Source organism: Cyanistes caeruleus, chromosome 1 (assembly GCF_971803275.1).
Source record: "Cyanistes caeruleus chromosome 1, bCyaCae1.hap1.1, whole genome shotgun sequence".
Lineage (NCBI taxonomy): Eukaryota > Metazoa > Chordata > Aves > Passeriformes > Paridae > Cyanistes > Cyanistes caeruleus.
Genome location: NC_141701.1, coordinates 137,740,060 through 137,767,283, shown reverse-complemented (window position 1 = coordinate 137,767,283; position 27,224 = coordinate 137,740,060). Strand labels below are relative to the sequence as shown.

The window sequence follows — 27,224 nt, the reverse complement described above, 5'->3', positions numbered from 1 at the left end:
TGTTGTATTCTTCCTAGTGCTTCTGTTGGTACTGCTCTCTTAGGAGGAGAATTAGATGGGATAAATGGCATTAGAACAAAGATGTGTTAATAGTACCAAAGCAGAACAAAAAAGGTCACTTCTTATAAATACTCACTTTTTTAAAAGTGAGCACTGCATTGTAAAAGCAGTGCTCACTTTATTACCACAATTAGAATACAGCAGAAAGTATTTAGCAATATATATTATTTAGTAGAACTACTAGCAAAAAGCTCACTGAACATTTAAAGGCTATTTTGAATGGATTACCAAAGTGACCTGCTGTAAACATGGCTATATAAGTAAAGAAATTCAGTCCATATCCAACTATAAGTTTATTTCTTAAGGCATACTTTGTACAACTTTACCATGTATCACCTCACACATACTTTAAGCAATTAGGCATTAACATTTACTCCTCCGCAAAACCTTAAGTAGCCTCTGGAGTCTTTAGTCTCCTTGCTTATTTTATGAAATCACAAATAATCCAGTCTTATTCATGAGCAAAGCTCTGGAATTTTTCTCACTTAATAGACTACATAATTATGGTAGAGATTATCTTGGCCTGGGGGGTTTGCATAGCTCCTTGCTAACTCTCTCTGCCATTAAAAAGTTTACATTGCTTAACAGTTTATTTATGGACTTAGGTTCTTTTGGTTTAAGATAACTGTCTCAAATTATAACCTAAGCCTTAGATCTGAGCAATTTTGTGGTGCACTTCACTGTGGCTGACAGCAGTCTTGTTAGTCAGTAATACAGCTGTGAATATTGTATGTAGAATACAATGGTCTGAATTCCCTGGAAGCAACCACATTTCCATTCAATTTGCCAGTTTTGCATAAAGCTGTTCAGGAGATACCTGTGCTGTTGGCAGGGTAGTGAATAAACAGTGGGAAAAAAAGCAAACATGACATGCAGATCTTGTAAAGGAAAGTTATGTATGTTTATTACAACACAAGAAGCACTTATGGTAAGATTTTACATTTTCAGAGTCAAATAGTCTGTGCTGACAAATTCAGTTTTGAAAACAGAAGCAAGTACCATAAGTCAGAACACCAGGAAGGCTGAAAGAGCCACAGTTGGATTTGCATATTTAGTTGTTAGCAGCAAGAAGCTTCCAGCAGAACAAGTGACAGAAGAACATTTTTGCCTCCTGTAACTGCTGGGAAAGTTGATTCTCACAGCACGTTACAGTGATCCCCACCTGGAGCCTTATCACTGCTGGCAAGCTCAGCCAGCACTCCTCTCCTCCACTGCACAGCTGGGAAGGCATCCTGACAAGCACAGCCCTACCTGCTCCACACTCTTGAGAAACTGCAGAGCAGGGACATCAGCACATCCTGCCCTGCACAGGGGCTGTCCCCTCGCTTTTCCCCAGCCCCATGGAAATTCCTAACCTGTCTGTCCAGGGCAGATGTTCTGCCAGCTAGCCAGCAGCAGGCAATTGCTTTCTCTGAAACATACACAACAGACACATTTTATTTCTGTTTTTTTAATTGGGTTTTTGGCAACCATGTTTCACTTGAAATGAAGATTGAGGTGTTTTTTAGGGCTAGTAAGGAGCCACTGAAAAGCTTAACACAGTGTAGAAAGGCAATGCCCTCTCAGCCAGGTAAGCTGCTGTGCTAATGCAAAAAGTAATTATTTGCATCACTGTTGAAATTCATCCAAGTTCAAATGAATTTCCCTACTTACAGGTGAAAAAAGAACAGGGAAAGAAAACCCCAAACCAACCCTCACAGCACAATATAAACAAACAGATTAACACTTCAGGGTTGACAGCAGGAATCCTAGGATCCTAGGAATGAAGTCTTGTCTTCAGTATCTTCCTTGCAGTTTAGAGAGTATGTGCTGTAAAACACCCACTTCATGTATCAGCCAACTGGCAGAGCCAAGTGTGCTGTGTTTATGTTATCTCAGTGACTTCTAACCTGCACTTGCACAGCTCTGCTCAGCCAGGCCTTGGGTAGAAACTGGGGCTGTGCTCTTTGCACTCAGGCTGAGAAAGTTACCTCTGACAGGGGCCAGTGTGTGTGGGAACCTCTGCTGAGTGCCCCAGGACAGAAACAGTGACCAGAAACACTGACTATAGTTAGAGCTTCAGTCAGGAGTTCAGAGGGCAAATCCCACTGCATGAGCCCTCACAGGCACACTCACTCATTAATCTGCAGCTTGAATTCCTTCTACATATCAATTAGATAAACCAGAATAAAAGCCAAGCACTAGCTGCATCAACTAGCTCATCCCACAAACCAAATTTTTAAAAAGTGCTGCAACTGCTGCATGTTCTAGACAGTACAAGAGTGGGTATCCCAGTGATAAACAGTCCAAGTTTTACCCAGATCCCTGTATACACTTGACTGTACCTTCAAACAACTTCAGCAAAGTTGACTAAGATACACCTGGCAAAGAGAAGATTCCTTTTATACCTGAAAACCAGCTGCCATTAATTCAAGTCACAGTCATCCATCCTAACTCAGGCAAACACTGATGTCTAATGATACTTGCAGTCAATTGCCTGCTCAACTTTATCTGAGCAGGAGCAATTACAGCTTTCAAGATTTTCCCCTAAACCCCCTAGAAGAGGAGCACAACTATAATTAAATAAATGGCAAATTTAGCCAAAATAAAATATGATCTTAGATTTAAAGGTTTCATTATTTAATAGCTCCTTAACAACTAAAATGTGACATCAGAGATGGTTCCATTGCAATGTCTCTCTTAGCTCCTTTGGCAGGGGCATCAATTATGTAGGACATCTTCTAAAAGGGCTGCAAAGCCAAATTATAACGTTTAGTCTTGTTCAGTAACAACACTCATGAAGGTTATATTTTATTAGCATGTAAACCAACATCTCCTGCCAGCCTAACAGTACAATGGAGCAGATTTCCACACACACTTATTAGATTGTCTTCCAAGTCCTCAAAATGAATTTTTGAAACATTTCTTCAGACTCAGAGACATTTGCATGTTCTGACTTCATAACAATAGCAGTTTTTTTCCTTCAGAACACACATTCCATTATGCAGATTATGGTTCTTAACCAACTCTTCAAAAAAAAAAAAAAAACCATATATTCAATAATTCATTATTGCAAGGTAAATTTTATTTTCTTAGATTACCTCACTTCTCTGACTCATTTTTCTGCCATGTTATCTCCGTATTGCAATTTAAGTCTGTGGTGTTCCCAGTATCAAAGTTTCAGTGTTAATACCAAGCTCTAAGGTCTAGAGCAAATCCTTCAAACCATTCTGTTCTCCTTCTCCAAAACAAATCAATTTCACATCAATTTTGATACTTTTGTATCTCCCTGAAATATATGAGGAATACTGAAAGTCAGATGCATCAATTAATCTCAAGAATGTTTATAAACACTATCTAGAGCACATTTTAAGTAAGGAACTGCCCAGTTTCCACTTCTATTAGTTACTCCAAAGCCATTAGCAGCCAGAAGAATTCACTGCTTTAAAGATGCTGAACTTCTTAATGCCAAGAAGTGGAGTGATCACAACTATTTACTTTGGGACCACAGAGGAGCAGAGTTGCTGCATTCAAGGACAGAGACAGGAGTTGACAACAGTGTCATCTCTGAAATTCCAGTTCATCACAAAAACCACTTACAGTTCTGAACTTGCCAGCACTTATCCAAACAGAGACAGGTGTCCATTTCTGCAGTTCATGAATTAAGGGGGAAAAAAAAATCTTTAAAAAGACAGTTCTACATATAATAACTGTACAGTTTTGATCAAGTACTTCAGATTAGTCTGCTCTCAAAAATACATTAGTCTGCTTTCAAAACTCTCACAGTTTTGCTGGAGATTTTTTTTTTAACCTCATTGGGTTTTTACCTACATAGACAAAATTTGTTGAGACAATATCATTCACGTAACTCATGCCCTCCTTCCAAACTCACACTACTTCCCCACTCTGGCAAAATGATTGAGTGGTGCAAAAAATGGCATATTAAAATATGTCTAAAGGAGAAGATTTGGTGGAGGTCAGGCAAATGTTGAAGTACTAAATGAGAATTTAAGCTGTGCAAACTCATAATAAAAAAAGTAGTCCCTTAAAATATACCTGTCTTCCAGCAGCCCTTTCCCCAAGGCTAATAAGAGGTCACCTAATTAGGAATCATGTTTTCCTCTTCTTTTTTTCCACAGGCAGCTCTCCTGGTCAGGTTATTATGCATCATCCTAAAATGCACAAGCACATCATCCAGCTCAAACAGAAAACAAGTTATTTCAGCTGCTGGGAGTACTGGGATCAACTGGATGTGGCTGGTGTCTAGCAATGAAGTTTTTGGAGCAGGTTAAGGAGGAACACACACCAAAGAAACTTCCCAAATACCCAAGATTTGACTAAAGATCGAAAGAAGACCATAAAATCCAAAATAGAAACAGCTGAATTTCCTACCAAAGGAAACAGCCACTGCTAACTACAGTCCCTAGAAAGATTCAGAAATGGAAGGAACATTAAACATTTGGTTTCCCAGGACAAGTCAGAAAGACATGACTAATCATGCATGATCCTTAAGCTGTAGGTCGTGCACTGGTCTGTTCAGATCATCTCTTTACGATGTATTCAAGACATCCCACATGTTTAGATTTATCTCCTGGACTTAAGCATCTTGTGACAGCAAGACTGAAAACAACTCCCTTATTTATGGAACTAATTTCATTAAAAATTAAGTTAATGAGAATTCCTAATGTTTAAAAAAATATATTTTTCAAACAAAATAACATAATGAGGGACATTTTGGATTCATGTAGCCTACTGCACTTCTGTTCACCTATGTGAATTTTCAAAAATGCTCTGTTATTGATCACACTGGAGAACAGGGTAACTCTTACAGAACTACAATGGTCTTCTGATCTGCAACACCTCAAAGCATCTCAAGCTTCCTGAACAACAACTGAGATTTCTTCACTGAGCTATTATGGAACAAGACAGAAGACTTGCCTGCATATGAGAGAGAGAGAGCTGTACTTCCAAGGTCTTGCAAATGGGTAGAAACACAAGAAAGAATCAGAAATGAAGCAAAGGCACTAGAAAAGATGAAGCAAGACTCTGAAGACACCTGAAATGTAACAATGAATCTTGTGAATCAGGTGCACACACAAATCCTTGTTCTAAACAACAGCACTGAATACAGAAGGTATTAGGAGGATTAAAAAAAAAACCAAAATCCAAAACAAAACAAAAAATAAAACACAATACTCAGGTTGCCATGAACAACCAAATCTGCACAATCAGATCTTATGCTCAAAGATCAAAGTAAGTACATTATTCAAATAAAATGAGTCAAATCAATGGTGCAATTAACCCTGGAGAAAATATAAAGTAGTATTTTCAAGCATAATCTGAACAGTCCCAACTAAGTTTCAGAAGCACATTTCAGGATAAGGCCTGTCCGTGTCACATCAATCAAGTTACACATGTTGGTGCTGTTAGACATCAAAAACAACACTTAAACAACAGAGTGCTGCAAGCAGTGCTCAGCTACCAAACCCTGCAGCTCAGCTGAGCAGCGAGAGCACCTTTGTTAACAATTAACATGGCCAAATCTCTGAACAACATGGACTTTGCCATGGAGATATATTAACTTTGAATCTAAATCTTGGATCCAAATTATGCAGTATTTTGCATAATAAGAACACCAGACAACAATGTACAAACAAAAATTAAAAAATCTAATGAGAACCTTTTCAGGACACTCCTCAAAAGGAAACCTGTGAAGAAGTTCATTTATGTAAGTTCAAAGCAATCAAGCAGTTTCATTCTGCTCATTGCCAGATGGCTCTGAAATTTATTTCATCTACCTGTAATGCAGAACACCCTCTCACATCTGGAGCTTAACACAGTCATAAGTCTTCCCTTCACACACTGGATGTGCATCTACTGCCAGAATGAAGTGAGAAATCAAATTGCTTTGGTTTGGTGTTTGTTGCTTGGGCTTGGTTTTTTTCCTTTACCTCAAATACTTCAACTTAATACTCCATAATGAGGAAAAGGTTTCTCATGATGTAAAAGAAGATAGGGGCTTCTTTTGTTTTGACAAAAAATGTATATATGAATTAGCCTGGAGAATATACTGTTAGCACAGCACAGCCTCCTCTAAAACACGGAGCAATTCAACACCTGCAGCAAGCAACAGAGCCAGCTCAGGTGTCCTTTCTAAATGAAGCCCAGCAATAATCTGGAGATCTTGATCTGGGAGATGCTGTCTTCAGTCACAAGACTCTTGTACTGTGAGGAAGGGGTGCAGGGCCAGTGGCTGGCAGTCAGTTTTCCAAGCTGGGATGCCATGAAGTCAGCAGGCTGAAGCAATAGTTCGGATAAACTCAGCTGGCATTTCCTAGGAAGCCAGGACACCTGGAACTGACTGTCCACCAAGCTGTTCCCTTAAACCTGATTGTTTCAAGGCAGTGTTTATAAATGACTGGCTTGTACCCTATATTAAAGTGCTTTTGAGGCATGAAAAAATCCTGGAATTTATGCAAGTTGTCATTATTATTTTGTGGCCAAATATACATTGGTGGCACTAGTGAGCAGTTACAGAAAAGGCTAGGAATCAGATCACTGCTGGGAATGTTTCCAACCAGACACTTGTATTCTGCTAACTCAAATAAGAAACTTATCTTTCTTGTGCCAAAGTAAATTCCCACTTGCAAAACTAGGTGGAAAAGCAGGCCTTCACTGCTGATCACAAGCCAAAGCCATCAGGTTCAATAGCATGTATTACTCTCCAGTAAACCTTTAAGTACTCAGCCCAAAAGCTTCCCAAAACTTCCTACGTTGTTTGCATTGACCCATGTATAGTTATTTCAAATCTCCTTACTCCTTAGCATTTATTCCCCAGTCTCTTTCATTTTCTCCACCAGTACAAAGAGACATGCTGTCACTATGACCATTCTAACTCCAAAATGCTGTAACTCAGCCTAATTTTAAAAGATGCTGGATGGTCTCATGGCATTTTTACAATCTGATGAACAGTAAAGCATCTGCAATTTTAGGTTAGCAAGAGTCACAGACAGTTACAATCCAACTAGATCCAAGCAACTGCAATCGTTTCCCAGCTGCAATCTTCCCTGGTAAGTATAAAGCTTCCTTTAAACAAACAACATGTAAAAACATCGTGTGGTATAGGAGCTACAAACACAAAGGAAAAAATCCATTTCCAGCATTTTAAGCTTCAAATAAACACTGCTTCAGGGTTCCATTTGAAAGCTTTTAATTTGTCAAATCAGAACTGAGAGGCACCATCAGAAAACACATGTTCATCTACAGACCCATGGTAAGCACTGTGCAGAGAACATCTTTTTTGTCCAGTCTGACACTGTCCCCACTGCACCACCTCCCACATGCCTTGGGGGTCTGAGACCTTCCTTGGTTCACTAACAGCAGACACGAATCTACTGATCCAGCAACCAAAACCTGAGATAAAGCAGCTTACAAAGTTGAAGGAGGGGACTAGAACCACCCCAGAATAATCAGCACAAGCATTCAGCTGGGAGCAGGAAGGAAAGAGGGAAATGGGAGGAGAGCTGTTAGAGTAATAAAATTTCATCCCCAAAAATGGCATTACTGCAAGGCCACAGACATAAAGGGGTTGCTCTGAAAACTGTGATACAGGTTTCAAAGCTCATTAAAACTGTCTCTAGAACAAAGTTTTCAGAGTAGGGTTTCAGTGGGAGAAGGGAAATCATTTCTCTCAATTAAAAGAGTCTGCCCATTCTACAAAAAAAGTTCTGAGGCTCCACAGCATAGCCTCATTATCCTGTACACAGGATACTTGATAATACTGTAATAATACTGTACAAAGTGTTTACAATAAAAGTCTGCAAACTGAGCAGCTGTTGGGACATAAACCAGAGTTGAGAGAGCAGCTAACACTGAGGCTACTGGAAGGGGAAAGTCCCAAATCCCAAGGAAGTCGATGTGCAAGCCATGACTCTCAGAAGCAAGGGAGGGAACCAAGGGTAGGACACCAGGAGGATGCTGCTAGGGCTGGGTCCCAGAAGCCTCAGTGTGTGCAGCATGAGGAGTGTTAACACTGGTTTTTCAGAAGCATGCATTTATTTTGTGCATTCTTCCAGTACAGAAAGTTACACCTGACCAGAAAGAAAAGTTAATTTGCCCTAGTTTAGCAAATTCTTAAAACTCTGCCAAAGCACTGTCCAGATGACACAAGACATAGCTACTGGCAAGTTGCTGCTCTCCAAAATTATGGACTTTGAATCAGTTGTTTAACTTCTGTGTTATTTTTAGGTTGTAGAAAGAGCAAGGACTACATAGGTAGAGCATAAAGGCAAGAATTGTTCAGGCTTGGGGAAATCAGACTCTAGACACATCATGACAGATGTCCTGCCTTAAATAGCATCGGTAACGTTCCAGTACTTGAGAACCCAGCTAACGCTCCAAAATAGTAGAAACTGTAAAACATTGAGGAAGACATGATAAATCTGTTTCAAACAAGTAGCCTGCACTGATAAAAAACCCAAAAACAACAAACCCTTTTATCACTGCTAGCTTATGTGATTTGATACAACTCCACTCACTGTCCTTTCTTCTGTCATTAAAAAAAAATAAAAAGAATGTGCTGTGTAATTTGAGTTCTACTCCTGATTGTGTATTTGAAAGGAACAAAAACTAAGGAAAACTTAGTTAAGAAAAGGTTTTACTTTACATGAAGTTTGATCATAGCTTGCATACCAAATCTAGAATAGGGATTTGGGGGGGGGGGGGGGGGGGGGATTGTGAAAAATAAAATAAGAGGATAAGAGATAAGACTGAAAAAGACTAGCATAAAGAAAAAGAGGGATGCTCAGTGAAGTTGTAGAAGTAATTTTTCCAGTCACCTGAAACTTAAGCTCCCAGCCTGTAGTACACATGACATACTAGAGGTGTACAAGTCACGCTGGAATTGCACACAAGTGTTCCCAGGAGGGCACACAAGCACGGGGTGTGTCTGTGTGTGTGCACTGAGTGATGCTGCTCTGGGAGCTGCCCCACCACCAAAGGCCACTTCAAGTGCACCAGTTTCAGAAACCCTAACAAAGCAACTCATCAAACACATTGCTGCATTTAATACAGGGATCATGTTCAGTCGCTGCAACTGTCAGACTTGAGGGGGTAAAAATAATTGAGCAATAAAGATGGTCTCAGGCTTGTAGGCATTTGAGAAGTATCCAAGCCCCAGCAGTATGCACAGGGACTACAAGTGACTGGAAACATTTGAGCAAGTGATTTTCTGTTTATCGAAAGAGAAGCATTTCTTAGAGCAACTCTCCAGAGGCCACACACCAAAAAAAAACCCAAAAAACAAAAAACCAAAAAAACCCCAACCAAAAACCAAAAAAAAAAACCCTAGAACATTCTGAACATTTAATACACAAAACTAATGACTGTTTTACAAGAGTTAGAAGTTTTCCACAATAAGAATTTGTGGTTTCCTGTGCAAGGAAGAATGCCAATTCATACCAACGTGTTCATGGAAAAAGCTTTTTCAGGGCTTCCTTAAGAAACAAACCTCTGTGACACCAAGATTACTTGCTTCGTTTCAGAGCTAACTGGCATGATTATAAGTTCTCATATTGGTCTTTGGATAAGAAACATTTAATGAAGTAACATGTTTTAATGGAAGAACACTGTCTTCATTTGTATATTACTCTAGGAATCTCACAAGACATAATTATTGAAGGCAGTAATGAAAGTGCGCCATTTCTTTGTTGCATTTGGAAAGATCTTTCACCTGAAGTTCAGCACAAGATCACTCTCATCCCCAGCTTCCTTACTTCACACACATATATGGGCATTTTGGGGTTTTGCTTTTGATGTCAGCAGCTCTTTGCTGGCAAGCACCTCCTGGGAGTCCGGAAAAAGCATGTTCAACCAAAAAGTGCTTTAAAGATCTCTTTCAAAAAGCTACTAGGTCCTCTAACAGTAGGTCAGATGAAACAAAATCACTGGTAACTTCTTTTTCACAGCTATCTCTTACTGTAAGGCAGGTTAGATTACCAAACCAGGCCATGGAAATTTATATCTCACCTGGAATGTTTCATCTGCCTTCTCCCTGCCCACACAAATCCCTTCAAGTTATCTGTGGCTGTACTATCCCAGCAGGGTACACCACACAGTGCACTTCAGACATGAAGTTTATTACAGAAGTATAAACTGAGCATTCCCCTCTTAAACCACAAATTTTAAGAACCTGAAATGCATCCTGAGCAGTAGTTAGCTATGCTGTAGTTTGCTTTTATTAATGTAAGCCCTAGAAAATTGTTTAGCTGGGTTCAGTGCCACTTAAATTCAAAGTTAATTTTACTCAACACAATTCAATTTCAAGCTAAAAGAATTAAACTTGCATTCCATACCAGGAATCCATGTAAACAACTCTGTTCCATACACCAGGCTTTTGCTTGCAGTAGGAAGCCACAATTATTTTGTTGCCAACCCACAAAAACAGTACAAAAATAGGCATTTGCATGCAAGTTGTAGAGTCAGGCATGCAACAAATATTATGGAGACAAGACAAACAAGTGTATTTCAGGAAAAACAAATCCTTTGCCTGTCAGCTATTGGCACTCTGCAATACAACAGGAAGGAAGAGGACAGGCACAGGGGGAGTATCCAGAAGAGGTTTTGTACAATCCCATGGTCAGGGTGTTTATAAAGCTCTGGAGAGTCTTTACTCTCTGAGCTTTGCAAGGGTCAAGTTTTGTACAAACTCCTTTGAAGTAATATTTGTCACAGCATATACTTTAAACCACAAATGACAGAAGACTGACTGAAGTAGTTTAAGCCTAAAGCCAACAGCATGATCTAAACAGGAATACCTCAGCCAAGCAGTTTTGAGGAGTAAGGTGGGAGAAGAAGCAGCAGTGCTGGTACTTTTCAGCAGTTTACACCTAAATGCTGATTACAGATGAGAGCACAGCCTCACACACAGCACACAAACAAGGCAAAGCATCCAGAACTCAAGTAGCTGTAACAGGCAGCCCTAACAACAGAGCCTAACTAAGCCAGGTCCTTACTGACACATATTACCTAAGTAAATATATTGTTTTTGTAATTTTGTTCATTATTGCAACTTTTGCTTAAGCAACCTTCTTTCAAAGCCTTGAATCTTTCCAGTGATGGAAACAATTCTGTGTTGTCTCCGGGGAGCTGTGCACATGGCTGATAAGCTACACACAGGGCAGAGACTTGAGCCATACAACCTGTGAGATAACAGGCACCCAAACTCATCAGTGTGCAGGACCACAAAAAAAAAACAAAAACAAACCCACACTAAGAGCTGCAATGACCACTCTGGAGAGAAACAACTTTAAGTGCCAAAGTTAAAGATCATAACTCTCATAAACTTGCAGCTTAGTGAAGATGCTCTGCCACTGCTCTATTTCTATCTTTAAATTGACACATACTATAATTTTTAGTCCCAGAGAACAGTGGAAGAATCAGTGGAGTGAGGCAGGCACAACAGCACTTACCACTAGCTGAGCAAAAGAAATCATTAACAACAGAAAAAGGAAACAAAGGTGGAAGGGATTAATTCCAGCTACATTTTCAGAACAGCAATTTTTCTACTGCTGGAAATGCTGCTCTCCTGTGCAATCAACAAGGTCTCCTCCTTCATTAAGCCTTAACGTTTTCAGCTTTCGTGAAGTTGGAAGGTATTACATAGTCATGTCTTTAAATTGGCTGGGAAGCCAATTTAAGTTTAGAGGAAACTTTAAAATAAATATTTTCCCCTGTAGAGGATGGAGCAAATTTAAGCCAAGTTAAAAACACTGGAAGAACCTTTCAGTTCAAGGAAAGAAAGAAAAACACCTAACAAAAAGCTTTCTCAAATGCTTTACTTTTATGCCTTCCCAAAACTTCCAGTAACTTCATTAAAAAGAGTCTGTGGAGGTGGGTGAGAAGGTAATCCCTTCTTTCTCTCCCTCTATTAGTTTAAACATGTTTAAACAATTTAAGGCCATTTAAAGTCTTTTCACTTCACTTCCCACCATGTTCTGAAAGAAATGATTATTTCTCCTAAAACCCTCAATAATTGAACATTACTTATTAATTAGATATTGTCTTTCTTTCTCTTCTATTCCAGTGTTGACAAACCAACACTTCCTTATTCTCAAAATCTACTTCTCCCAATCTCCTCTAGTCCATTCCCTAAACTCATTTCAAAGGGATCTATGAATTAATCAGCAGCATTTCAAAACAATAAAATGTTGAGATGCTCTCCCTAACTTTCTCTGTGCCAGAAGTTCCTTCTTCATTCCCTACCCCTCTCTCCGCACCCTCAGTATCACACTCAGTTGCCTTCCTCTGTTTTTGAAGCGTGGTCAATCTGCTGTTCTGAAAGAGAACTCGTTACCTGTTTTCTAAAGAACTGTTCATATGTGTAATTATTAAATCCAGAACACACGTTCAATTCTACATTTTCTGTGTTAACTACACATTTTAATATAATATCTATGACTCTGCTCAGCTAATATAACTATGTATAATTATGATCACTTCAAACTTTAAGCCTGTATTTCTGCTAAAATAATGACAAATAATGATTTAGTGCTCCAATAGTGACTTTGAAAAATTAACTTTCCAGAAGATAAGTGTTCCAACTTCTCTTAAGACACTAGCATTAGAATGGAAAAGTTCAAACTCTCAGCAATTTGGAGATATGAAAAACAGACCCTGAAACATGCTACCTTAAATCAAGAGACTTTTTCTATGGTTTTGCTTTTGTTTTTACATGTCAAGACTCTATTATGAAGCCAGAGTCATCCTAGCATAATTCAGGTAGTGCTGATGTTTAACATGAACATGAAAGCTACAACCAGCAAAGATAGACCAGGCCTGGTGAAAGGGTGGGAAAAAAAGGGGAAGGAAAAAAAAGAAATGTATTTACAGTCATCTGTAAATTTCCCCTCTGAATAACAGGGTATTCAGGGTATAATAACAGTGTATTTAGGCCAGTTACAGTGGGTAACTTGGACCCTGGGGCAGAGGCAGTCTTTTCTGCTATCAGGAGCAAGAATACACACAAGTCATTCCCTTCCAGTCTCCTTCACCATGAAACTAATAGCAAAACCGTAAAAAACAAAATTCACATTTTTCAAATACAAATTGCATTTAATATGATTTTAAGTGAATACCTGATTTAGCCCCTTGCATGGGAGTAAGGAATACTAATTAATAGCACCAGCTCAAGCCTCTGAAAACTTTGCTTTATCACTATCTTTAGCAGTCTCTTGCAGCAACCAAGGATACACTCCTCCTCACCCCAAGTTTCAAAATGACATTATAGAACAGGTTAAGTGGTTAGAATAGTAACTTTAGTCATGAACAGAATTATCTCCTTTTTCCAAAGGAGCTTGAATTTACTCTGACTTTCAACTTCTGTATCTGCAGGTAGATAGGTATGGATTCAAAGCTGCAGTAAAGAGGAGGTCAGTCACACAAAACATTTTCCAGACATTTCCTATCACTTTCATGGCAGGGAGAGCAGGCTGGAAAAGGCAGGTCTCAGCCTGTGGCTGCTCACCTGGACTGAGCACTCACTGCAGGTACCAGACACTGCAGAGCCCCTGCTCCTTTCCTGACACCCAGTGTGAGCAGTGCTGCCACTGAAACAAAAGTTCCCAGATTCAGTAAACAAAAGGGTTGGCAGACAAGAGAGCACAGGATGCCTTGTCAAGCTGAACATTGTTCAGAGAAGTGGCTAAACAAATGAGCTGTTGACATGGCTTTAAGGCACACCTTTTTGTAACCCAGTTCTTTCGGATTAGTTACTGCTGCAATCTGTGGCTGTATATATATGCAAACACAATTGTATTTCATATTTGTTTCAAATCTACAAAATAAAGATTTTTATGCAATCTGTTCAACTAGTGACAAAGAAAACTTCTAACTACTTTGATGTGGTAAGAACAGTTTACTTCTGTTTTATGTCCATTCGAAGCAGGAGAGGGGCTTGCACCACCTAACATGTAACAAGTCAATTTTATCTCCACTAATACTTAACACCAGAGAAACAAATGCAGCTACAGTTGCCTGTATTAAGCAGCTGGCAAGCTCAGAGATGGAAAAGTTGCAGAACAGCTGGGGAATGCGAGACCCTTTTGAACAGGCTGCTATATGATCCAAAATAATGGTACATGTTTACACACAACACAATGGCAGCAACAGCCAAATGCAGGTCTGGTGAACGGACTACAGCTGCTCCTTCTCTCAGACAAGGCTCAGCAAGCAGATAAAAAGGAGTTCATATTCACAAAATAAGGCTTTCATCTCAAAAGGCAGCAGTCTGAGCTCCAAAATAGACAGCTGACCCTCTGAGTGGACAAAACTGCACGATTCTGTATTAGAAAGTTGCCCTCTGAAACTAGTCTGGATTAGGGTCACAGCTTTCCAAGCTGCTGCTGCTGCTTTAACACCAACAGTTTCCAACTCAGACTAACAGGTTGCCATCTAACTTACAAAAAGCTTCTCTCATGACAGTATCTTCCAGCTAGAGTTAGGAAGACAGCCATTTACAAACTCTTAATATAGACTCTGACTAACAGAAGATAGCTCTCCACTTCACAGGAAGACGCTGAGTATGCCAGAAAGGAGGATTTGAATAAACACAGGCTATTTTACATATTTCTTACTCTGGTGTTGCACATTGGTGTAAAAGTAAGTTGACACTTGAAGACAGCACATCCCACTGCTCACCTAGAGAGGGGTGGCCTTTATTTTGTGCTTGCTTAAGCAATAACTGATAGCATGTTGCAAGGAGCACTCGCTCGTTTCACAATTGCCATCTGAAGATGGCACAGTGTTGTACCAGACCTCCTACAAAAATTGCATCACCTCATTTCAAGTGATCTTCCCAGTTTTCAAGTCTCAGAAGCACAGTATCAGTGGTACCATCTGTCTTGCTCAAGACAAACCATGATTAAATAGTGCTAAGGAACTGGCTACTAATTTATATCGTAACCATATCAGTCCTAATTACTCCAGGCACCAAAACAAGGTCAGAAATGGAACGTTTCGACTCGTTGCATCTTGATTAAAACTAGTGTAACTCAAAAAGAAATCTTTTTTTGACTGAAAGAAGGAAACAGCATTGAAGGACCTCCACTTCTACTTTCTCTGCACATAGCCCATAACCCCAGTTAGGAGCTACTCAGAATAGGATGGTTAAAACTGGACAAAGACAGCTGTCATAGCAACAATAACAGATGCAGACACAATTTTTAACTTCCTTTGCTTGTGCAAAGAAAAATGCCACTAACAGCCATCATGGAAAGCAGGATTTTGAAATATGGTAGTAAGACTACCTCATAACTAATGGGACTCTGTTAATGGTAAATGTATCTCTCAGCACACTTCAGCAACAAAATGCCACATCTGTACACTTCAAATTCAGACTTCAGATAAAGGAGTCTTTCTAGTGAAATTAATTTATGAATTAAGTCACAATTGTAAGGAAATTCCCCATATTAATAAAAAAGGAAAATAAGTTGAGCCTTGAATCATACTCACAGGAAAGTTGCTTCTTGTACCAAAACAGCACTTCCTGCAGTCAAAGAAGACACAGACACACTACCTTCCAATCCTACCTGTGAAGGTGAGAGCAGGGAGTTGCTTTTCCTGCTGCACTGACAGTGCATGGATGCAAGTGCTGCCGTGCTGTGGCACAGGAAGCGATGGTTTGCATCCCCAAAGGACCTCAGTGAGCTCCATTCACACCAGGGGCTTTTTCTCCAGGAATTAGAACCACTTCTGCTACCCAGACTCACCCAGTTTTGAGCACATCCCACTACTCTTAGTATCTCTAGAATCTTGCTCTAAAAATAAAAAATTAAGAATAGAAACTTAAAATGTTGCAGGATGTTGGGACAAATGATGGTATCAGTAAAGCTGATCACAGTTCAGCAAACAGATGATGTTTAACAATTACAAGTAATACACTGACAGCCCACCTGAGCAAGTGATATGGGATTGATCTAGACCATCCATAAAATGCACTGAACCTCTCCCAAATCACTCCCTGTACTTATTGCAATGGATCGCTCTTTCAACCAAGTTCAAAATAATAGCCAATAAAAAACAAACCCAAATTTTAAAACCCACAAAAGAACCAAAGAACTCTAGTTTATTATCAGCTGGTCTTCACTGAATGAATTACTGCTTTAAAGGAGAAGATATTTATCGTAAAATTCCAATATTGTACTTAGCAGGAATAGACAAAATAAGTGTACTTAGAACTCATTCTTTGGTTCCACTCTCCTCCTTTGTAGCCTAATCATATACTGTAACTTATTTTCAATTAAAAGAATGAGAATTTTTGCGTACATGAATGGGAGTTTCCAAATTTCTGAGGTTTTTTTAACATGCATTTTACCAGTGGATATAAACTTGAGTATTTCACAAGACAATTACCACTGGCATTTGCCAGAGAGGAACTAAGAAAACAAATATCAGCTTATTCTTGATTTTACTATAACTGCCCACAGAGGTTGTTTAAGAAATTGTTGGGAGGTACATCTACACCAAAGTGTACTTGCCATAACAAAGATTTCCCTCCATGTAGATCTCCTGACAGCCATGTCCCAACAGGCTCCAGATCGTTCATACGCATACCACGTATTGTTCAAAGCAGACTTGCTTTAAGCAAGATTAAATACCTGTTCAGTTTGAACTGTCCCAGTGCCAGGATAAACTACACTAAACAAGTTCAGATGATTATCCCGCTGGGCACCAATGGCCTTTGAAACTCCCAGAACCCCAGAATCTGCTGCTTCTGGGAATTATGCCAGGAGCTGTGGGATAGCTCTCCACAGAGGACATTACAAATTAAATATTTTAGAAGTGTGCTTGTGTTTACATGGAGCAAGGCTGCAGTTCAGCATATGAGTCAGCACGGTTTGCATCCACTCAGAACAGAGCAGTGCAGTTGGGAACTATAAATTTTCTAGGGAAACAAAGGGCGTGAAATGATTCCCCCAGGGGAATACAGTCAGGCCGCACCTAGCAGGAGCTAACACTCACCTGAAGACAGGAATTTTGTTCAGAGCTTTATTGTGAAAAAACCCATGACTTTCCTCTGGTGACTGCAGAAGTTTCTACACACAACAGACAATTTGGTCCTATCTGTATTAGAGAGGTTAGTAATGGTACCATGGCCAGATAAACTTACAGGCATACACATCCATGCTAGGATTCAACTCTTTAAGCATTACAATTAACACTTAACTACTTTAAAAGTAAAAGCTGAAGTATATTTCATATCAGGATAGCAAATCAAAATTTTAACTGCATCTCACTTAACAGAGTAACATCTAACCAAGCCTTCAGACAGATAAACAAAGCAGAACTGAAACTGAGCAAACTACTCTAGTGCATCTCACCACGCTGTTACCTACGGCCAGATGCATTTAAGGACCAGGCCAAAACCCTTTTATTGTGGCCTCAGGGGGCAGAGGAAAACAGGGTGACATCTCAAGCCTCTCACTTCCCATCAGAGAGCAACATCTCTTGGCAAGAACAGCTGTCAAGCCTGTGTTTGAGGAGCAGGGCACATTACCACTCTTCCTTCCCAGTCTCCAGAACAAGCACTTGTATCTCATGAAGGCTCCAAAAGGACCATAAAGAAACCAGGACTGTTTCTCCAAAAGCTCAGGCTGGACTTCTGCCGCTGCTGGTTACACAGAGCCAGCCGGCAGCACATCCTCGCTGCTGAGGAACCACACTTCCAGCTCTGAGGTAACGACACCTCAGTGTAGTAACACCACACACAGCACTATTGACACAAACCTCGTTCGCCACGTCAATCAGTCAAGAGTGGTTTCAGTTTTCTGGTGGCTGTTGTTTTCATTTTAAACATATGAGATTAAGATATGAGGCTGAGCACATTCTTCCACATGATACAGTTTGGTTTACTCTTCCAGAAACACATTTGCCCATTATAAAAATAACCAGACTTGCTCAGAACACATCAGAGGGACTTCCTGCAGAGCTAGAAGAAGTAGGTACCAACCAGGACAAGAGTAATGTCTTTCAGCTCATGAGATGCTATCTGAACTAGCATCAGTCTATGATGACACTTACAACCGTCAAAGACAATATCAAAACTAAATGAGTAATGTTCACTTCCTATTTTCATTCCCAGGCTTCATGCTGCTGCCCCCTGCCAAGTAATAAACTTGAGTACACTCAGTCTTTGAAAGACCACTTAAGTCTCTCTTAAAAGAGTCAGAATCCATGATCATGATCCATCAGATTTCAGTAAGTGTTATTAGTAGAATGGATGCAAAGGTGTAATTAAGTACTCAGCTCTGCAGCACTGGGTATCCATGCACTATGTAAAACCCTACAAGCACTGCACTGATAACTATCAGCATACCCTACTCATTTTTCTCCTATTAATCACAACACCACATTGTTTCCCCCCCTTTCTAAACGTCACATTGTTATCTGAAGTTTGGACAAGTAGGGGCAAGCTGGAACCCCACTGCAGACCCGTTTAAGCCAAGGCGAGCGCTCCAAACCAGTTCGGGGGCTCTGGGCCGGAGCGGTTCCGTGCACCACTCAACAAGCACCCTGTTGATTCCGTCCGCCTTTCCCGGTATCCTGCTGAGCTGCAACCAGCCAGCATCATAAAGTCCCTCTTTCTTTACATCACACGTGCGCGCTGCAGCCGCCTCCGATGCCTTTCCTTTTCCAGCTGAAAGAAGAGACAAAACTCCTTCAAACATTTCTCAGCCCCGCTGCGATGCGGCCCCTGCGCGGCGGGCGGCCCCGGGAGCGGCCCCTGCGCCGCGCCCCCCGCTCGCCGCCGCCGCCGAACGTCCCCGCAGAGCCCGCGCCGCCGGCGGCCGCAGCCCGGAGCGGAGCAGGTGCGCGGCGGCGTGCGGACAGCGCGGGGCGAGCCCGCATCCTCCCCGGCGGCCGCGCCGGGAGAGCCCCGAGCCCAGCGGCAGCGCGGCCCCGGCGGGAGCAGCGGGCAAGTTTCGCCCGGCACCTCCGCGACCGGAGGCGCTGCCCGGGAGCGCGGGGAGCCCGCGGCGCCTCCGCCACGGCGGCAGCGGCCGAGCCCGGGGGCAGCGCCCGTGCGGGCTCCCCTCCCGCGGGCAGCGGGGCAGAGCGCGGCCGCCGCCACTCACCTCGCACCCGGCGGCTCGGGGGCAGCCGCTGCCTCCGGCGGCCTCGTCAGTCCGTCCGTCCGTCCGTCGGTCCGTCCGTGCCTCCGGCCGGTCGGCGGGGCGGAGCGGGGCGGGGGCAGCGGCGCGGCCGCGGGGGGCGGGGGCGGCACCTCCTGCCGGTGGGGCGGGACCGGGCGGGGCGGCCCCGGGGCTCCGCGCCCCCCGGAGCGGCCCCGGAGCTGCGGGGCCCTGCGGAGCTCCCGGCCCCGCGCGGCACGGACCGGACCGGACCGGACCGAGCCGAACCGAGCCGAGCCGAGCCGGACGGACCGAACCGAACCGAACCGAGCCGAGCCGAGCCGGACGGACCGAACCGAACCGAACCGAACCGAATCGGACCGAACCGAGCCGAGCCGAGCCGAGCCGGACGGACCGAACCGAACCGAACCGAACCGAACCGAATCGGACCGAACCGAGCCGAACCGAGCCGGACGGACCGGACCGAAGGCGCTCCCGCTCGCCTCCCGCGGGCGCCGCTCCGCGCCTTAAAGGAGCCGCGCCCGGCGCGGCGGGGAGCGGCATTTTTGGGTCCCTTTCACCGAGCCTGGCCAATCGAATCTTTAATCGCTCAAAGGAGAGCAGGCCCAACGAGAGAGCTCCGGTGCCGCAGAGGGCTGGGAGGGCTCGGCGGCGTCACTCACCCGTACGTTTATGGGTAACTCCTGCATTAGCAGCGTTCCTGGACACTGTTGCTCTGTACTGTACATTCAGAGACTCATGACTGTTCTCTTTATTAACTTGCACGACCTTTCCAGGCTGTCTCAACGTGATGGAAGAGTTCGCTCCTGCTGGGCTGCAGCAGATCCTGGAAGACCTGGGGGAGAAAGCTGTCTAAACTAAAGGGACAATTCCATAAGTGTCCTGCTGCTGGGACCACGTGAGGTAGAAGCTGGAACGTCATCACCACATTTTATTTAAAGAGTGAAACTTTTTCCCCTCGGATGTTCTTATTTAAAATCAAGGCATCATTCAGAAGGTGAAGGAAATGCAACTAAAAGACTTCACTTCTGATTCAGCAAAGGTGTTTGTCCACACAGTGAAAGGGAAACACAGCGTTGAAACTGACTAATATTAAACATCCCAGAGGGTAGAATCTTTCTCTCTTCCTTTCACTTCAATCTTTTACTTTAAGCACGATTTTGTAACTGAATTACATGGATAGTTCAAGACCTGCTCTATCAACTCTTACAAAGCAATTTGCAACGTGAGCAACAACACAGAGAGAATTATCAAAAATCTAAAAATCATTTAAAGAATGTGTTAAACCTGACCACTTAGGTAGAGGACACAGAGAACCAAACACAATACATGCTTCTGTTCTGCTCAGCTGCAAGGAGGAACTACCTTCTCTATATCTGCATGAGGTCTGTGCAGAGAAGCAGGAGGCAATCTTAAGGTGTGGAAATGTGCTGAGTTGAGGCAAACCTAAAAAACCTAAAAGTTGACACTCAACAGATATTTCATGAGGCACACTACAAAATCTGCAGCACTACAGCAGCGTTGTGTCCTAGATGAATTTACAATGAATATTGAGGGCTTAACTTGAAACATCACTGGGCTTTATAGCTTTGTGGCAGGGAGAATTTTCTTAATTGCAGGATAATGATGTGGTCTGGGCACATGCCTTTTGCCAAGTGGTTATGAATTACTTTGTGCAGATACATGAAACCCACATCAAATAGAAAGCACAGACGTGTCCTTCCACTCTGAAGGAGAGAAGGAAGAAAACTGCTGTGGAAAGGAGGTCAAACATAAATCATAGCAAGGTTAAAAGCCATGGATTAAAAAACTGACCTTGAAAATATGGTTTATCCTGCTGCCTTTCAAGACAATTTGTCCTGTTGTTCAACACCCCTATTTGAAACTACCAAAGACTTGTCTTTCCTTATTAAAAAAAAAAAACCAAAAAGGCAGCACCATCTCACTAGAATTGTCAGCATTTAGAGATGGAATTCTGATTTGGAAAAAAATGCCCTTTAACACAATTGAGAGAATTGTCTGAGGGGAGAAAAAATGAATTGGAATGTTAAATTTGCTTTTCTTGTAAATGACATGAGGCTGTTCTTTCTTGTTTTAAAATATCAGAATGGCTTCTTGATGGAACTTTTGCAACTGAAAACCTGCAATCCATTTAACCAGAACTCTGTTTTCACCCTAGCTCAGAGCTGATTTGTGTGTCTGGATTTAGCTTTAGGCACGGTCCCTGCCATCTTCTGCCAGAGACTTTTCTCCTGCAAACTTAATCCATGATCCAGATACATGATTATTTCAAATTTACATTTCAAAAGGAGTAAAAGATTGATTTTCATTCCAAGAGAGAAGAGGGAAGCAAAATGATGTTGTCGAATCTTTTGTGCCCAGAAGAATCAGCAAAAATTAACATTATTGAGGAACTATAATTTGGGTCAGACCAACCATCTTAATCCATGTCTGCTATTTTCTACTCTTTTTTTAATGTGTTAGACATAAGCATGTTTGATTTATGACTAGAGTCAAAAACATCTGTACTTTGGGGCACAAGCAAATACTTATTTGAACAATGGGCTCCCTGGGGAGGGATATAGAAAAGAAATGACATTTTTTTTGCAAATAATTCAGTGTTTTCCACTCCATAAAGTATTTTGCTTTGTTTTGAAAAGTGCTCTGCAGAAGACCCAATGATTCAGTAATCCATTATAAAGGAGTCCAGCAACTTTCACCTTTATGTGACTGGTGTGTCTGTGAGCCAGGGTAGCACTGGGGAAATGCTGATACCATTTTCTGGTCTTGGAGTGACCCACGTGAAAAGAATTGGTCATCTCGGTCTCATTGGCAGCATACAAATATTCACATCTTAAAAACATTTGGAACTAGTTGGCAGTCTGAGGCCTTGTCTGCACTGAGGATTAGTTCTGATTTCAGGAATTATTTTAGCTTCTGGTAAAAACCTACTGTAGATCAAGTTGTGCAAATTGTGATCTGTGCTGCCCTCTGCATCAATGAATGGCTGATGTGGGGACAAGTTCTAATTACAGATGAGGTTGAAGGACAGGAACCATGTTCTGAATAGCTACATATTCTGGACCAACTCTCATGATGTGCTTCAGTAGTTTATTTGAAGTTTTTCAAGGAAAAAATGTCAAAAGTATCAGAAGATAAATATCTGTAACATTTTCAGTTCAAGCCTGCACTGGCTGGAGATCCAGTTCTGTAACCAGATGCTGTTCTGTGTGTGCATTGACATGATTAGAAACAGGCTTGAAAGCAATGTTTAAATTCACTAGTAAACTTCTCAGATCTCAGTAAGCCAGGTCTGGGAATGAATGGTGTGCCCACACCTTTTAAACCCATGATCTTGACTCCAGACATCTCTGCACCTGAGGGACTGAGCCTTGGAGCTGACCTCTGTGGCTGAGCACTGTCCATACACTGTGACAGAGATGTGCCTCACTGTAGAGCCCAGTGTAAACTATTAATGTCAACAAAGAGGACAGAGCAGAGAGACAGAAATTATGTCTGTTCCTGTAAGGTTCCCACATATAGAAAAAGCAGGAAAAAAATTAAAGAGTAACAATCTGCATTTCAGCTGCTTTTCTAAATGAACATATTCAACAATGTGGCAGTCTAGTAGCTTTCTGTGCCTGTGGTAAAACTATGCCAAACTAGAGTGAGAAAGCCTAGGGTCTTTTAAAATAAGGTGTGAAAAACTCTGTAGCAAGTGTAGAATTTTAGAAAAGAGCCAAAGCCTCTGTCCACCCTCAGAAGAGCAGAATGACAGAGCTCTGGCAACCGTAGCAGCCACCACCGATTTATTTACGAGTTCCTGGAGTTGGTCCAGTGTAATTATGGGCCTGAACTCCAGATCAGATTCACTTGACATTTGAGAAAGTCTGTGGAAAAGCAGTAATAATAAACTGATAATAACCATCCATCTCATAAGCAACAAAAAATAAAGAGAAGAGAAAGGGCAGGTGGGGAGAGGGGGTGGCAACATAATCCCCAAAAGATCTCCTGTTTGTCAGGAGATACTTTCAGTACAAACTCTCATGTATTTTCTAAAAGGGGCTGTGGAGAATGTTGGAGTAAATCTTGCCTTATGTCAGTGTTATTGCAATTATTACACTGGAAAAAAATGAAAATGGGGGGTGCACAGGAAGTTGGGATAAGTTAGGACAGCAGTTTCTACAGGTGGAGTACATCTTTTGTGGCCCACATGGCATTTATACAAGCATGCTCATCACCTAAATCATCTTACCAAGAAGCTGTTGAGTTTGGAAAAAGATGTTTAAAGAAACTATGCTGTAGCATATGATTAGTTTTCAATTTCATGCACAGTATAGAAATACATTTTTTATGCTTTACTGTTGGTCTCTGATTCTGCTTGTTCATTTCACTGTATAACATGGATGAGTACCAAGGTTAAAAAAAATCTTTGTATGTAAAAACATCTGAAGTCTTATATTAGGATTTATATTCCACTTTTCAGTCCTTTCTATTTGAATCACTTCATATTATTTTCAGTTCAGGTTCTGTAAGCCTGCTTTAAAAATCCAACCCTCTGGGTATTTAAAAAAAAAAAAAAAGTATTTTTAAGGTAAGTTGGTTAATTCTGCTGAATAAAAAAGGTTGAGAAGAAAGAGGGCTGACATTTAGTTTACAGTTGTCTCAAGTATTCTGTTACAGGTGATGGAATTGAATTGCAAGTTATGGGTGAATGTTTAGCAAAGCAAGGGCAGTTAGTTACATTTATGCCACATGTAAACAGCTTTTCTTTATGTCAGCTTCAGAATATATCACCTACATAAGCACAGGTACATAGGACTCCACGTATGTAGAAGGTTTTCCTCAGAGGAAGCACTCCAATTAGCTGCTTTCATCAAACAACAGCAACCAAATGTCAAAGTTCCCTGGCAATCAATACCAAGTGCAGTAACACTAGACAGTGTCTGACGGAAAAGGGATCCTGGGTGAATGAATGGGGTTACTGGCCCAGAACATGTTGCCTTCAAGTGACCTGCATTGCTGTGCTCACCTCGCTTCTCAGGAACTGCTGCTCACAACTGGAGTTCTGAAGGAGAAAGAATATTGAAAAAGGATCACAGCTGTATTTAGAGCAAATGCAGATCTCAGATACCTCGTGCCCGTACTGTTCCTCAGGTTAGCATGAGAATCACACACACTGAAGTGGTTTATCCTGTTCTCCCTGGTCTGACAATGGTTGGTGCCACGTATTTCTGCTTAGGAGCTATATATAGAACTGGGTTTGGTTGGTTGTTTTTTAATTTCTTTTATTTGGCATCTATTTAGCACAGATTATTGAGTTATTTCTCAAGGTGACTTGAGGAGGTGACTTAGTCTGAGGCACTGGAATAAGGTCAATAATAAAAGTTTGATATATGCAGTAGGATTTTGTTTTTTCTTACCTACCTTATATCTGGCTTTTAGCAGACACGTCCTTTTACATTCCTGGCAGTTTTGGGGGGGAAAAATTTGAGAATGCTGACAATTGTCTGGAACAGTCTCACCAGAATAGCACCTCTGCCTGAACTGCTGGATATCTGGAAATCCTAGACACATTGGTGTGCATTGCACTTCAGCTCTGCAAAGTCTGCAGTACTTCCACGGTGTTAAACCTTCTGAGCATATGTTGCCCAGATGAACGACACAACCCATACTAAACCCACTTACTGTGCAAACTCAGATTAACTGTACAATTTATGCACTGTACCTCTGATATTTGGACATGCCAGGCTTATGGTGATTTTCTAATCTTCACATGCTCACAGAATTCTAGATAGTATTTCTTTGATACTAATAAATTGACTTTTTATTAACTTGTTTGCATGTCTCCCCACAATGAGACGCTGTTACCTGGAAAAAACCTGATTTTTGCTTGGAATCAGTCATAAAATTCAGCAAGGCTGTTATAGTTTGAGGTTGCACCCAAACCACTGAACTCAGTACAGTGTTGGAGCACAGGGTCATGCTGAATGAAGCTTTCAGCTACTGGCAGCATCTGAGAAACATCAAGAAAAAGTTGAAAGCCTCTGTACGTGTTCTTCAGAAAGTGGCTGGCACTGACATACAGATTTCAGCAAAGGCAGTGAGCTTGTCTGTCACAGTTAATTCTTCACATTATTTGGTGGAACAGTCCCCACACGGAGATCACATTATTAAAATACAAAATTTTAGTGCTTCTAGAATAATATGTAGGATTTTGACTATCATTCCTCAGCTTGGATTTCCAGTACCATCCAGTAGTCTTATAGCAGATACTAAAATGTTAAACAATTAACATGCAAGAGGAACAAAAATAGTAATCCCACAATGACAGGGAACATCAACATTAGCAATCTCATTTTACTGTTCACAAGAATTTAGAGTTACTGGCATCAAATATTCATGTTCCATTGTGCTTAAAAGGAACTGGACAGCACTCAGGGGGACCCCAGTGACTGCACAAAGCTGTGTCCTCTGTACAGACATGGTGCAGTCCTTTGGCTGACGTGTGCCTGTGGCACAATGGAGATGGTAATCTCTAGTGGTAATGGCTTTGAAATATGCAAGGGATCTAAGAGCATTTCCTCAGCCTTCCAGCCTCGGGGAGCTATGTAATTGTGGCATGAGTTTGGAGTCTGCTGTGGCTTTCTGTAATGGCACATGCAACAAAGAGATGGAGCAAAATCCATGAGGGTCCATTCACATGCAGGACTTCTCCACGTGGGAAAAAAACCCTGCAGGTTCCTTGTTTTAAGTCCTTGCACTTGTGTGACTGAGCTTACCAGTTCATTGTTTTGTCCATCACCTTTCCAACTTCTGTTTCCACAGAGCTGGTGCTCTGCAAGGGTTGCATTTGTGTTTCCAACTCTTCAAGGGAATATTCAATCTATAAGAAATGATGTAAATAAAATACCAGTACTTTAAGCAGTTCATTCACAAAGCCTTAATATATTAGCCTTTCTTGAAAGCCTTGTATGAAAGTGAGGTCTTTACTTGCAAACATCTACGCCTAGAGCTTTAGCTGCTTCAGTGTGCACAAACTTTGCTTGTACAAAAGAGTGTGAGAGCAGAGTTCCCACTGGGAGTCCTTTTCCTGCAGAACTGCTTGGGTTGAGAGAAAGAATTGTTTTGCACTGCTTTGGAGTAACATGGATTTTATTTTACATAGTCAAGCCATTAAACAAGTTGTATTCAAGGGGAAAACAGTGTTTGGAAATGTCAGTTTAATTTTCTTAATTGTTTCAACTGGAAAAATAGAAGGAGGAGAATCAGAAACACTTAATGTTTAATGGTGATATTTTTAAGTGAAATGTTTTGACTTTTGATTTTAAAGTGTCAGGTCAATTTAATAGTTCATTGAATTTTTAAAAGAGTTGCAAAACAGTTAAATAAATTTAAGCATGAAACAAAACACCTTGGAAAAATCACAACTTTGAAAGCTTTTATATTTTCCCTTTTTTCAAAAATATTGTGGCTCACTGAATTAGAAGTCCATGACCCATTTTCTTCATGGGAGAGCTCTGGCCACTGCTCAGACATCCAGTAATCTCTACATGAAGCTGTCTCTTCGTCTCACTAACTGGAGTAAGGGTCATTGTGGGCTGGAGGAGATGGAAATGTATGGTCCTGAATGATCCACTAGCAATAATAAGCTTTCTGGAGCACTCTTGTGCTTAAACACAGACTTCCTATGAAATTCCACAACTGCAAATTGTTAGAATTGCATGAAAAGCACAATCTTTTTAACCTAATCCCGAGTCTTACAGCTGCCAGTACCATATAAACATAAAGTATGATTAATGTTTACACTCCCAAGGAAAGCCTGAGTTTGTTGCAATATTTCACTAGGATCCTGCAGTTTAATAGTGTATTCATTATTTATTTTCCATCTTAAAGTCATGCATCAACAACAGATATGAAAGCCACAAAAAAACCCAAAAACAATGGAGACACTTCTTATGGGCATTCCACATCAAAGGGTAAAAACTGTAGGAGGGGAAACTGGAGCTTAGAGTGACTTCTGTCTACGAGAATGAA

The 27,224-nt window shown here is 41.4% G+C and overlaps 1 protein-coding gene and 1 long non-coding RNA gene across 20 annotated transcripts in view; one reads left to right on the top strand and one right to left on the bottom strand.

Moving 5' to 3' along the window:
* Positions 1-19,318, bottom strand: part of SVIL (supervillin) — a 134,464-nt gene extending 115,146 nt beyond the window's left edge. For 10 of the 19 annotated variants that reach the window (XM_086862286.1, XM_086862310.1, XM_086862358.1 and 7 more), the window contains exon 1: positions 19,170-19,280. The gene's annotated coding sequence lies outside the window, so the exon portion shown is untranslated. Of the gene's footprint in view, positions 1-19,169 lie in introns of all 19 variants that reach the window. The other 9 variants (XM_086862303.1, XM_086862429.1, XM_086862320.1 and 6 more) reach the window with 2 other exon arrangements.
* Positions 19,319-19,484: 166 nt separating this feature from the next.
* LOC147655941 (uncharacterized) lies at positions 19,485-24,591 on the top strand. Its single transcript, XR_015279146.1, has 2 exons — positions 19,485-19,851; positions 19,964-24,591. It is a non-coding gene; the product is annotated as an uncharacterized LOC147655941 (long non-coding RNA).
* The last annotated feature ends 2,633 nt before the right edge of the window (positions 24,592-27,224 follow it).